The 13,698-nt window shown below is 34.7% G+C and overlaps 1 pseudogene; it reads right to left on the bottom strand.

The window, feature by feature from the left end:
- Positions 1-2,519: 2,519 nt before the first annotated feature.
- LOC107792387 (pentatricopeptide repeat-containing protein At5g43790-like) lies at positions 2,520-11,578 on the bottom strand (annotated as a pseudogene).
- Between the last annotated feature and the right edge of the window lie 2,120 nt (positions 11,579-13,698).

Here is a 13,698-nt window from a genome sequence, read left to right as displayed (position 1 = left end):
TGGAATTGCGGGGAGAGCTATAGCTCTAGATGAAGATTAACGACTTGGCATTACCGGTTAAGGAGAAAGTCTTGAAGCTCGACTGATTAGAGAGTAGGTCTTGGTAAGGACAGTAAGCATTACAGACCCTGGTCCTGGGGAACAAGAGTCAGAGTTCAACCTACTTGAAAGCGGTCTTTAGCCAATGAAATCGGGACAAGCCTGCCGATATAATTTCTTATAGTAAGGTAATAGGATGGTATGGTTTCCGCGGCAATAAGAGTTGGGGTTAGCTCACAAGGTAGCTCAGTCCCGCGAGGGGATCCATCAACAATAAAGTCATTCAAGAGAAGATGATACTATTTCCTTAGCTAACTTGGACTAGGAAGAATGAATTGTCTCTAGAACCCTTGGTTGGTATATTTGGTATTTAAGATGTATATTTTTTGTGAATATACATTAATTAGTAGTCATATATTTATAACTAATATTGTAAAAATAATTTATATGTATTCTTCATCAAAAAATCAGGCAAGCATGGCCCAAGAGTGGATATTTGAAATCGTTATTTTTTTCCTGGAATTTGCTGCAGCTGAGCGTCAATTCCTGCAACCAGAGTATGATGATTGTGCCGTTGCATGCAGTGGGAATCTAGCATGTCTCCGCTAAGTTGCAATCATTATAAGTAACTGTGTAATGCTTCTATGTTTGTCTTTCTGTTTGTGAGCACTTTATGAATGAAGGCAGTTGATGAACCTTCTCTTTCTGAAGATATCTGTATTTATCTTCCAAGGGACAATGTTAATCTAGTACTTTGGTGCTGAAAATCCCTTATCTCTGTGAGCTATATATAATCTCTTCCCTAGCTTCTCCTACTACTATCCGTGAACTCGGAAACAAATGTAAATGTGAGGATTTGAGTTCACAGGCTGTTTTCAGCACCTTGTCCTATAATCTCAGATATTGGATGTCATTTAAATCATCGAACCTCGTAGGTCAAGATCATTACCAGCTTTTGCCAAGTGTTACATGTCTTTATCTGTCTTAATTAGTCTATGGGGAGGCAATACTAATACCAAATTATTCTATGTTAATTGAACTTGGCTTGTACCTAGAACAGAGAAAAAGGGTATCAGATTGAAATCCAGGCACTTTCTGTTCTAGCAAAGGTTCAAGTTTTCTGTGCTTACACTAGGACTTTAACATATACGTCATATCTATTTTTGTTGCAGTTCAATTCTTGAAAATTTAGTAGAAAATTTTGGTGAAAAGCTTAACTTTTCAATTTTGAAATTCTCTTTTCAGTGAAGCAAACATTTGCTACCAGTTATTTCTCCTTTTTTTGCCGAAATAGTCTCTCTATTTTACATGGACAGGAAGCAGTTCTTTATAAAGTTTAGTTGAAAGCTAGTTTTTGTTCTTACTCTTCTTTTTTTTTTCCATAAAAGCAAAGTGGTTTAACCAACGTTAAGACTTCTATTTTTTTTTTACTCTCTTTTCTTAATTTGGTTTTAAGCAAAGAAGGCTTTCAAGAAATTCAAGATGTTGAAAACTGATAAATGCAAAGATACATACATTTCGAGAGGAGGTTGTATACATGAATAAATATAATAACATTGGACCTAAGAAAATAATAGCAAAAAAAGAGAAAAGTAGACAAAAAATAATTTAGGAAGCAAGTAAAAAATTAATGCACTGAAATGTATCCGAATAAACCTATCATATCATTGAAACATGCAAAAAACATAGTTTTAGCCCCCCCCCCCCCCCCACCCCCCACCCCCACTCCCACCCCACCCCAAAAAAAATCTGAGAATCAATAATTGTACCATGTAGGATAAATAAGAGTTATCATGTAAGCAAAATATCATTACATAAAATTTATATGATTTTTCGGTAATAAATTTATATGATTACTCTTTATAAGGACTCAAATATAAAGCAGATGTAGATTTCAGGTTTGTAATTCTTCTTAATTGGATTTTTTTTCACATTCACAGTGTTTCAGAGAGTAAATTAAAGTACTTTTAGACGCAGTGAATATATAATTGAAGTCCATAAAGCATTTTTTGGAGTGCATGTAAGACTTATCATTTCTCCATGATTAATCAACTTGCTATAATTCAACAATATTAAAAGATAGAGATAAATATAATACAGTAGCTCTACTTTTATACATACATCTTTCACCAAAAGCGATATCACAAGGAAATGGAACACTAGTTTACGCTTTTTTTTCTTTCTTTTTTTTGGAATAGAGGAGGCAGGATGTTCGACTAAGTAAACTTGGGCCAAATTTATAGTGAGATGATGGGGCATGAACCCATGGTCTTTCCGTAAGATTAAATATTTATGTACATATTTTTTAAAATTGATATTATATTAATTGTTTGCACCCATGCTTCAAGAAGACTGAATGATGCACTTGATTGAAAGTTGAGTTATTTACTAAGAGGAATAAGGATCAATTCTCACTTAATATAATTTTTCTTTCTTTTTTAAGTAGTGCACGCATGTACTAGAAATTCTAGATCCGCCCGTGAAGTAAACTATATGATGTTCCAAATAACACAAAGTACAAGAAATTCTACCAATAATCCAAACAAGAACAAGTCCCATTTCTGAAGTGATGAAACCTAGATCTATCTCTTACTATAATTTCCCTCTCATAAATCCTTGAAATAAGCTTAGTAGCTGCATGGCAGTCACTGCAAACCCTTAGGTTCTTTATAATTCTAATAGGGGAACCAGAATCAGATGCAATAAGAGCATAAGCAATGGCTAACCTTTCACTATGGTATGAAAGTGCATCTTCCTTCTCTTCCTCTTCAATGTCAAACAACACTGCTCTTATTCCTGACTTATGACCCTATTCTTGCAGCCTTCTATTCATCTCATCTAGCTTCAGATATATCCAGTTAGCATGTAGATGAGTCTTATCCCCAATAAGTAACTCGTGCATAGAACCATCAATATCGACAATGCTACTACCAAGAGCTTTGTCGATTCCATAATTTTTCATCAACTTCCTTATATTTTTTGCATCATCCCACTTGTTCATGCTAGCATACATATTCGATAACAACACATAATTCCCGCTAGTCTCTGGCTCTAGCTGTATCAACTGTTTCAATGCTGATTTACCTATCTCTAAGTTACCATAAACACGAGCAGCTCCTAGTAGAGACCTCCAAAGAACTGTATTTGGCTTCATAAGATTGGTCTGAACTATTTCTTCAGCCTCCTTCACCCGATCTGCTCGACCCAAAAGATCCACTAAGGTCCCATAGTGCTCAAGCTTAGGCTCAATTCCATAATCCTCTTTCATTGACTCAAAAATTTGCAGCCTTGATTAACCAACCTCACATGAGAGCAAGCACATACTATAACTAGCATAGTTACATCATCAGGAACCAAACCTTCTAATTCCATTTTCTTGAAAAGGTTAAGAGCCTCCAGCCCAAGGTCGTGCACTACAAGTCCTCTAATCATGGTATTATAACAATACGTGTCTCTTTCAAGCAATAGATCGAATAACTGTCGAGCAATATCAAGACGGCCACAATTTGCATACACAGCGATTAAAGTTGTGCCAATGAAGCGGTTGAGCTTGAGGCCGCTCCTAAGCACAAAAGAATGAGCCCATATCCCTGACTAATCACACCCAAATCAGAACAAGCACTAATCAACGCCCCCAAACTAACCTCATTAGGACTAGCCAAAGATTTCTGCATTTGATTAAACAAAAGCAAAACTTCCAATGACAAATTAGTGCTATCATAAGCATTATCAAGACTGGCTTCATATTGAACAGAAGTATTATGGGCATAAGCTGTAAGTATGGAGTTCCAAGAAGCTAAATCCGGTCTTGTGATTTGATCAAAGAGGAATCTTGAAACCCCCAATTCGCCACTCCTGGAGTTGAAATTAAGCAACGAGGCTTGAACAAAATGATCATAAGGTGGTTCAAGGAATTTCAAGACATGGTTGTGCAAGGCACGACCATGTTGAAGCCATGGTTGAGAACAACAAGCCTTAAAAAGAGACAGGTAAGTGTAATTATTGGGCTTGAGAGTGATTTGAGTGAGAATACGAGTGTAAAGAGCTAAAGAAAAGTGAACTTGATCATCTTTCCTAGCAAGAGATGATGAGATTAGGGTGTTGAACAGGAAAATTGTTAGATTTCTTGCTTGGTTAAAAATGGTTAGCGCATAGGAGTTGGTGGCGGTTAGGGTGGAGGACAAAATGAGTATGCGACTGAGAGGGTAAGTGTGGAGAATAAGTCCTGTTGTGATCATTTGAGCATGCACTTGCATGAGGGTGGCTATGTTTTTGTATTGTTCTATGAGTTTGAAAATTGGGTGGGCAGATTTTGGGCTCAATGTTTTCATGTGATGTGCTCTAAGCTTTGCAAGACAAACATAAATTTTCACAAGTCATTAGTGCAGAATGAGATTTCTTCTTTTGATGGTGCACTTGCACAGGATTAACCGCACGGCAGAACCCAACAACAATTCAGATCATGCCCACATCTGAAAATTAAATAAAGACATAATTAGCTCATCATTTCAACATATACAAATTTAGCACCTATGTGAACAAAAATCATACATTTGGTCATTATGGTCAAGATTTCTTCTTTTTCTTAATCGATTTAGTTACAAATTGATATAAAAATTTGTTCAAATAATCTTACCGCCATGCTTAGATCACATCACTTTCAATTAGGATAGTCACAATCTTCCATTATAAATAAAATAAGGAAAAACATAAACATAATCGAAATTTGATAAATAAACTAAAATTCAAAAATCCTTAGGAAAGATACACAAATTACCAATAAAAAGAAAGTGAAAATGTGAATCACAGCATCTTTCCGTAAAGTGAGAAAGTTAGTACTTCCAGTCATTTAGAACAATATATATCAAACATCACCAGGGTTTTGCAGTCTAGAAGTCATAGTTCATATGAAAAAGCGAACCTAATGCCATAGTCAACTGAGGTGTTCAAGCATTTAGTCTCCTACGGAGCCCAGCAAATGCGCGACAAGCTTAGCGCTAGCTTAACAGAATAGAAGCAACTCACAGAGGTTGTTAACAGCTTGTGCATGAGCTCATGTTGCCACATGGGAGGCAGTTAAATGCAAGTCACGGTAATTTTACTGAAATTAATTAGGAGAATAGCTTATTACTCATGCGATATATAGAGTATTGAGTATTAGCAGTAGCCTTGTGTCGGTGATAACTTATACCAGATATAGTTTCCTGGACCCAAATTTTTGCATTCAAACTCATAGTTCCTAAGCTGATGGTCATTGACTCATTGGTATCAACTGGTATTAGAGTCATTTGAATCCTCGAAACAGTGTTGAAATGGCTAAAAGACCGCCAGAATATACTGAAGTGGATGTAAAAGAACTCATTAAATAGCCTAAATAGTTGCCACCTCACAGGGGTAGATGATAGAATACCCTCGGTCAGTGACTATATACCAGTGAATAAGGAGGCTTATATATTTTTTGATAAGTAAAAAAAAGAAAAACATCACATGTTTGTTTTGGCTGGAAAGAAATTTTGTTCTTGTCATTTGTATACTACCACAAGGACTCAAATAGATGCACCTGCGGAGCATAAGTTTTACAAACCACTCACTGAGGACTTATTAGATGAATTGGATGAACCAAGATATTTTCTAAGGTAGATCAGAGAGTAGATTACCATCAATTTAGAATGATAGCTAAGATTATCTTCAAAACAAATATACTGGTGATGCCATTTGGCCTAACCAATGCACCATCCACCTTAAAAGCTCGACGAACACCATCTTTAAGCCTTAATCATGTAAATTTGTATTATCTTTCTTCAATTATCTACTAATTTCCTTCTTTAGTAGTTCAGTAAGAGGTTTAATTTATGCTCTTGATCGTAACCTTTCAATTTTATTCGGGATTTATTGTGGAGACAAATGCTAGTGATCGTGGTAGTAGTAGCAGTGTACTTTCTTATCAATTATCAATTACTATCAACTTAGACTTGATCTATTTATGCAATCTTTAAGTAGTCATATCACCTTTTTCTGATAAGCCAAAGGTGCATACTAACTTTCAGTTTCAAGCATTGCCAAGTCAAAGGGAGTTCAAATTCGCCATTTTTATCAAGTGGCTTCAACTATAAAATATTACAAAAATACACTGCTTGATTTAGCCATCATATTAAAAAAGAAAACGTCAAGTAATAATACAAGAACATAAATAAAGGGGAAGAGAAGAACGTAGACCTACTTGGAAGAAGAAACTTATGAAGAAGTAGCCATTTGACTCTTCAATTTCACTTCAGTCCCTTTTTTATTTTCCCTGCACTAGAGATTTTCTCCCCGCCGCCTCCTTCCAAAAATGACGAGAATGTCAACCTGTTAAGGAGACCAGAGCATTCTTCTCTAAGGGCAACTTTGGCATTAAGGGAAACTTTTTTTTCTTCTGTGTTAAAAGAGATACTTTACCCTCGGTAGAGAGGTTTTAATAATATTATAGCCTTTTAATTTGATAAATCTCTTTAAACCCTCACAATTCCTTTCTTCCGTCGACAAATCCCAACCACAGTTCTTTCTAAAGAATTTTTCTCTTTCTCTCTTTGAAATCAACCCTCTTTCTACACTGATTTTATAAGATTTGCTTCAAAAGCTCATAATTTTCTCTAACAATATAAAAGAAAGGGATAAATTTTTTGTCAATCTGAATTTTGCCGTGGCCAGAGTTTGGAGCTTTTCTGGGTTTTCCCTTTTCTTGTTGGCGTTCCGATGGAGGGCAGCACAAGATATATATTTATTATTTGACTCGATTGTTCGAATTAAAATTGTCAATCAATAAATTTTGAATGTGTTTGACTCTCCACTATTGACAGCCAGGTTTCGAAGCTTTGAAATTGAATTCGGATTTCAAAAAATATTAGTTGTTTGGATTAGGTGTTATTGCAAATGATTGGAATATTCTATGGAGTTTGTATCTCAATTTTGAGGGTATGTGGTGAGGATTAGATTTGATTTGGGCTGGATTTTCAGAAGAAGAATGCATCGCATACAATATACATATAAAATTGCATTAAAGTTGTATAATAATTGCATGAAATTTGTATGAAAACTATATTTGATTGTATTTTATTTTTAGTTGTATTTTTTTTATTTGAATATTGTATGAAAGTTAAAAATTAGTTGTATAGTGTATGAGTTGTTATATGAAATTTGTATTTAAGTTATAAATACTATTTTTTTTTTACATAAAGTTATTGATATGTATCAAATTGTATTAAGAGTAAAAGTTTTGATTGGAATTTCAGAGATGAAGAAGAACACACCACATACAAAATATATACAAATCATATATAAAGTACATACACAAAACATATTGTATAAAATTTGTATGAAAATCGTATATATATATTGTATAATGTTCTAGGTATTTAATATATATATATATATATATATATATATATTGTATAATTTTGTAGTTGTATTTAACTGGGTAAGAATACAAGTTGTAGACTACGAAAATTGTTGGATTGTTTACTTGGTTGAAAATGGTTAGCGCATAGGAGTTGGTGGCGGCTAGGGTGGAGGAAAAATGAGTATGCGACTGAGAGGGTAAGTGTGGAGAATAAGTCCAGATGTGATCATTTGAGCTTGCACTTGCTTGAAGGTGGCTATTTTTTTGCATTGTTCTATGAGTTTGAAAATTGGGTGGGCAGGTGAAGTCAACACTAAATACTTCCATAGTCTTATTAGAGGCAGAAGAAGGAAACTCTATATCCACAAAATCAAAGACGAGAATGGACAGTGGATCCAAGGTGATGAGGCTATTGGTAAAGCAACATGTGATTTATACCAAGACCTTTTCACAAATCCAGGAGGAGTCATCAGGGAAGATCTGTTGTCATGCATCTCCTCCATGATCATTCCTGAGGATAATGTTATTCTGTCAGCAGACCCAACCTTACAGGAGCTCAAAGAAGTTGTGTTCTCTATGAATCCCACAAGTGTTGCTGGGCTAGATGGTTCAATGGCAAATTTTACCAATCTTGTTGGGAAATCATTAAGGATGATCTGCTAAATATTGTACTACCTTTCTTTGCGGCTGCAATATACCAAAATACATGACAAGTGCATGCTTAATTCTTCTCCCCAGGGTGGAATTTCCAAACTCTTTATCGGAATTCAGACCTATCAGCCTCAGCAATTTCATAAACAAGATCATCTGTCTTTTTTGCTAGGGGTATGAATAGGCTACTTTAAACGGAGGGTAAATCTTCTTTAAATGAAATACTCTAGGGGCAAAGTTAGAACTCTGCCCAAAATAAATTACAAGGTCTCACATTGGTAGGGGGTGTGGGCTATTGTTTTATTATATGGTTTTGAGCAATTCATGAGCTCTTTTGGGGTTGGTTAGCTTCAAGGTCCATTTTCTTTATGTAGTATCATAACCAAACTCATCTTTGTTCTTGGTTTACCCAATGTTGGGGCCCATTAGAGGCGGATCCATGATTTAAATTCTATGGATTTAACTTTTAAGAGTCTTAACATGGAACCCATTATATTTTTAAAGTTATGGGTTCATATTTAATATTTTTGCAATTTTAATGAATTTTTTACATATAAATTTTTACTCTGTGTCAAAAATCATGGGTTCGATAGAACCCATTGCTAACACACAACATTTGCCCCTGATCTCGTATTGTCACACTCCAAATGTCCAGTCCTAGGCGTGGGAGGTGCTGGAATGTCTCACATTTAATGAGGGGATTTCTTTTATTGTTTTGGGCTATCCTCAAGTCACTAGCTAGCTTTTGGGTCAAGTTAGGTCCTCACTCCATTTTCTTTACGTAATAGACACTTAAAATCTTGTTATGTGAAATTTTATAAGTAAATCTGAAATTAGTGTTCTGTAATCTGTGCAAATGATCGAGGTCCCAAAGTTATATGACTATAAAACCCAGAAGTTAAAATTCACTGAGGAAGGGCTGGGGGAATGGCATGGTTCCGCTTTCTCTGTTCTTTGTCTCAAGGAGTCGAGATTTATAATCATGTGTAGTTTTTTTTTTTAATTTCTCTGGGGCCAAAGGCATTGGATTCACGAGTGTCTGAATGATATAGGTGTGGTTTGTTCTAAGCTCTCCTTAATGAGAACTCTCTCATGTTGGTCGTTAGCAAACAATTGACCCTATGCATGAGCAAGTTCTTTAACTTGATAGGCTAATTAGGTTGTTTGTGTGGAAATGATAGCGTTGCAATGAATTTTTTCTGAAATCAGTAGCTAAAGAGCTTTCACGAGAATTCTTTTCGGAACTCAATCCTTTTGAATTGTGATTTGGAACTCATATTAAAGGTTGTTGCATCAATTTTATTGTTATAGATTACAGATAGATTTACAACAGAATCTCCTATTGTTTTATTAATATTAGTTAAATGTCATGTTTCCAGTATCTACCTAAATACTCTCTTTCTGATTGAGTTTTCAAGCTTTCTGACTTTTCTTCCGTCCTATTGTTTGTCACACCTCGTTTTTACCACCCGAGATGGTATACAAGGGTGTTTTTTCAATTAATGTGACATTATTCGAAATGAGATTATTTTATTTAATTTTTCAGAGTCGCCACTTGAAATAGTTTATTTGGTGTCCTAAGTCACCGATTTATTTTAAAATCCCAACTCGAGGAAATTTCGACTTTACTTTATAAGTCTGTGAACCAGAAATTCTAGATTAGGAATTCTGTTAACCTGGGAGAAGGTGTTAGGTATTCCCGGGTTCCGTGGTTCTAGCACGGTCGCTTAAACTATTAATATTGGCTTATTATCTGATTTACTACATGTTTTAAAATTATTGTGTATTTTTAACTTTATAAACCGCTTTTAATTATTTATTATTACATATTGCAAATTATGTCACGGGAACCATACCCACGATCTACAATATGTTTAAATTATTAAAGATTAAATTGTGGTCGGGTCACATAAATGTACCCTGAATTTTAGTAACTAAGCGTCACAACTACGTTACGGGAACCGTACCCGTAGCTATGACAATTATTTAATTAACGCGCCTAAAGCAAACTACGAAAGTTCAAGGCATTTTCTATACTAATCTTGTATTTATGTGAGGGCCATGGGTTATGGGTTTGAAATGGGGATGACACACCTCAGTTTATTTTAAAAGAATTGTACTCAATTAAGGCAAACTAATGGATGTTCATATTTAAAACTAATTAGGTATCACAACCACGTCACGAGAACCGTACCCGTAGTTGTAGCGAGCTACAAATGTTTATGAGTTATTTATTTACTATGTTTAGGCTTAAGTATGGAAGGCTAGAATTCATGGATGTTGATATGTGGAGAGTCGTTCATTCTTTCAAATTATTAACAAAGTTATTGTGGAGAAAAACATTAAAACTACTAGAATTGCATTGACAATTATTTTTATATAAGCCCGTATGCGCCTACAGTGATTTCTAAGCAACTTTATAATTTCCAAAGAATTTGGGCTTCCGGAACAAGCCCACCAATATTGAGAATCGGCCGAAACACCAACATCAACACATTTCATAGTCTTGCAAATCTATTCAACAAATAATTATAGAGAATTAACAATCAATAACGTGAATTACATGATTTATTAACTTAAAACTAATTCTATCTGTCCATTACCCTCAATGGAAGCAGCAGCTAAGGCCATTTTTAACTCAAATACAAGCAATTCCCATTCAATTTTTAAAAGCCAGATGAACAGATATAGCAAGTCGAACAATGAACATATGAAACTAAAGATGAACAACAATATTGGATAATTCAAATCTCATTCACCTAATTGAAGGAATTACAGAGAAGTCATGACATACCTAGCAGCAAAACGGGAATAAATTTCAAGAAAACCGAGCAAAGGTTGGAATCGTCAAGATGAAAGCCAACAGAATTTCGGCAGGAGCAGCAACAACAATCGCAACACTGAGATTCTACAACTTATATAAATCCAGGAAGAAAAGAAATTTGAGCCGTGAAATAAGTTTTTCTTCAAACCTTCTTTTGAATTCTAAGTTTCCTTCAGTTTTTCAGTTATTAGCCAGTGTCAAATAGAGCCAGATTAGTGTGGATTTATGTGTGTATATCGACTGACTTTCAGAAAAGAAAGAGTAAGGTCTGGTTTCGCTCAAAATGAGGAAGATGAAGCTAGAAATGGCGTCTTTGATTGTGTTCATGTGTGTGCGTTTTTCAGAGAAAATGAGAGAGTGTTCGAGCATTGGCCATGGCTGGCCGTGGATGGCCGACCAATCCCACCGGTAATCAAATCTGGTGACTGAAGAGTGGTCGTTTGAGAAATGGGCTGGCGGAGATTCTTGGAGAGGAGGTGGGGCGGCTGGAATCGTGTGCGGCTGAAGATCTGGGGGTGAAGAGATGAGGAGTCACCTGATTTCTTCGGTTTTGGGTGTGGTGAAGATCAAGAAGGGGTGTTGTTTTGTGTGTCCCCTAAAGACGATGAAATTCTGGAAAGGGGAAGGAGGGGGGGCTATGATAAAACGACGCTGATGATCAAGTAATTAAGTCTAGCCCTAGATTTTAGGAAAGTGGGGTTTTAAAGAGGAGATTTTTTCCTTCACATACTATATATGAAACTTTATTACCAAATATGTGCATAGTTTCTAATTTACCCGCTATGTTCACAGTTTTTCTACAATTATTATACAATTCATTAAATGCTAATTATTAGTAGCTGAATTTTCCTAATTAGGCGCGCTACAAATCAGGAACAGAATATTCTAATTGATTTAGCGACCTTCAGATCAAATTTGAAACGCAAATCCTATATCTTCAATTTAAAATCAAATTACATAGACTCTTTTCTACAAAAACTCTGTTCTTCGATATTTTTCCTTAAGCCACAAATCAAAAAAGACAAAATCGTCAGCAAATTCGAATCAAATTGTAGAAATCAGTTCTGCAAAAAGCTTAGTTCGTCAACATTCTCTCTACATCTCTCTCTATTTCTCAATCTCAAAATTCAGTAATACAAAGCAAATGATAAGAGAGCAGCAATTCCACCATTGACAACCATTAAAAAGTTTGAAAGCTTTGAATTCAAATTTGGATTTTCAAAAATCATATTTGTTTGGATTGGGTGTTGTTGAAAATAATCAGGAATATGGTTTGGAGTTTATATCTCAATTTTGAGGGGTTTTGGTGAAGATTAGACTTAGTTTTGACTGAATTTCAGATTGAAACTCGAAGAAGAAGAAGAAGAAGAAGAAGAAGAAGAAGCAGACATATTGCAGAAATTGTAGATAAATTGTAGATTATTTGTATTCTGATTGTAGCTGTTTTATTTTCTGCTTTCACAAATAAAAAACGGCTAAAACTTCTACAAATCTTCTAAAAACGGAATTATGTCAAAAATCTCAATTATGCTACAATTGAATAGGAATTGGGATATAAAAATTTAATGTACCCAGTTTGTAGATATTTTGTAGATAAATTGTAGATTATTTGTATTCTAATTGTAGATGCTTTATTTTCTGTTTTCACAAATCAAAAACGACTAAAATTTCTATAAAACTTCTGCGAAAAACGCTATTATGTCGAAAATCCCAATTAAATTACAATCCAATGGGAATTGGGATATTAAAATTCAATATACCCAGTTTGTAGATATTTTATAGATGAATTGTAGATTATTTGTATTCTGATTGTAGATGCATTGTTTTCTGTTTTCACAAATCTAAAACGACTAAAACTTCTACAAAATATTCTGCAAAAACGCAATTATGTCGAAAATACCAATTAAGCTACAACTGAATGGGAATTGGGATATAAAAATTTAATGTACCCAGTTTGTAGATAAATTGTAGATTATTTGTATTCTAATTGTAGATGCTTTGTTTTCTGTTTTCACAAATAAAAAATGACTAAAACTTCTACAAATTTTCTGCAAAAAACGCAATTATGTCGAAAATTCTATTTATAAGATTGGACGAATCTTTATGATTTAAAAAGAATAAATATTGAAATAACACACGGAGCTAAGTTAAAGTTTGTGACAACTTGTACATATAATGTGCAAAAATCTCCAACACAAAAGAAGAGTGTCCAGCTAGTGGAAGCCTGGGAACAACAGATTTTGTAGATCTGAATGAATTTAACTAAAACATCATTCAACTCCAACCCGAAAGAATTGCGTTCTGGATATTCTACACAACTGAAACATAAAGCAATGCTTATTCTGGAAGCCCAGGAATCAATTTCTGAACTGATAAGCTACATAGATTTCAAAGAACCGAACGCCTAGTGAACAGTTCTAATTTTAGTATTAACAGACCATGTTACAACCTCATCTTTTTATGGAATTTCCTGATAAACAAATCATCCACATTATCGATCTCGTCTTATAGTACGAAATTCTGTCCTTCTTCCTCTTTGAAATTCCTCACCATATCTATAGCTGATGCATTTGGATTACCTAAATATTCATCCTCTTCATCGAACAACGAATGTGTCAAATTCGGATACTTATCATCATAATCATCATACTTTTTGTCGTTGCTCAATACTTTATGTTTAATAACATTACATAAACGTGGGTGAGGGTGAGGGTTTGGGAGAGAGAAATGTGGGAGGGGTGGGATATACGGTACCTTGAATTGAGGAGAGATATAAGTTACATTAATTGTACCCTTAAAATACACT

Source organism: Nicotiana tabacum, chromosome 5 (genome assembly GCF_000715075.1).
Source record: "Nicotiana tabacum cultivar K326 chromosome 5, ASM71507v2, whole genome shotgun sequence".
Lineage (NCBI taxonomy): Eukaryota > Viridiplantae > Streptophyta > Magnoliopsida > Solanales > Solanaceae > Nicotiana > Nicotiana tabacum.
This window is presented reverse-complemented; position numbering and strand designations above follow the sequence as displayed.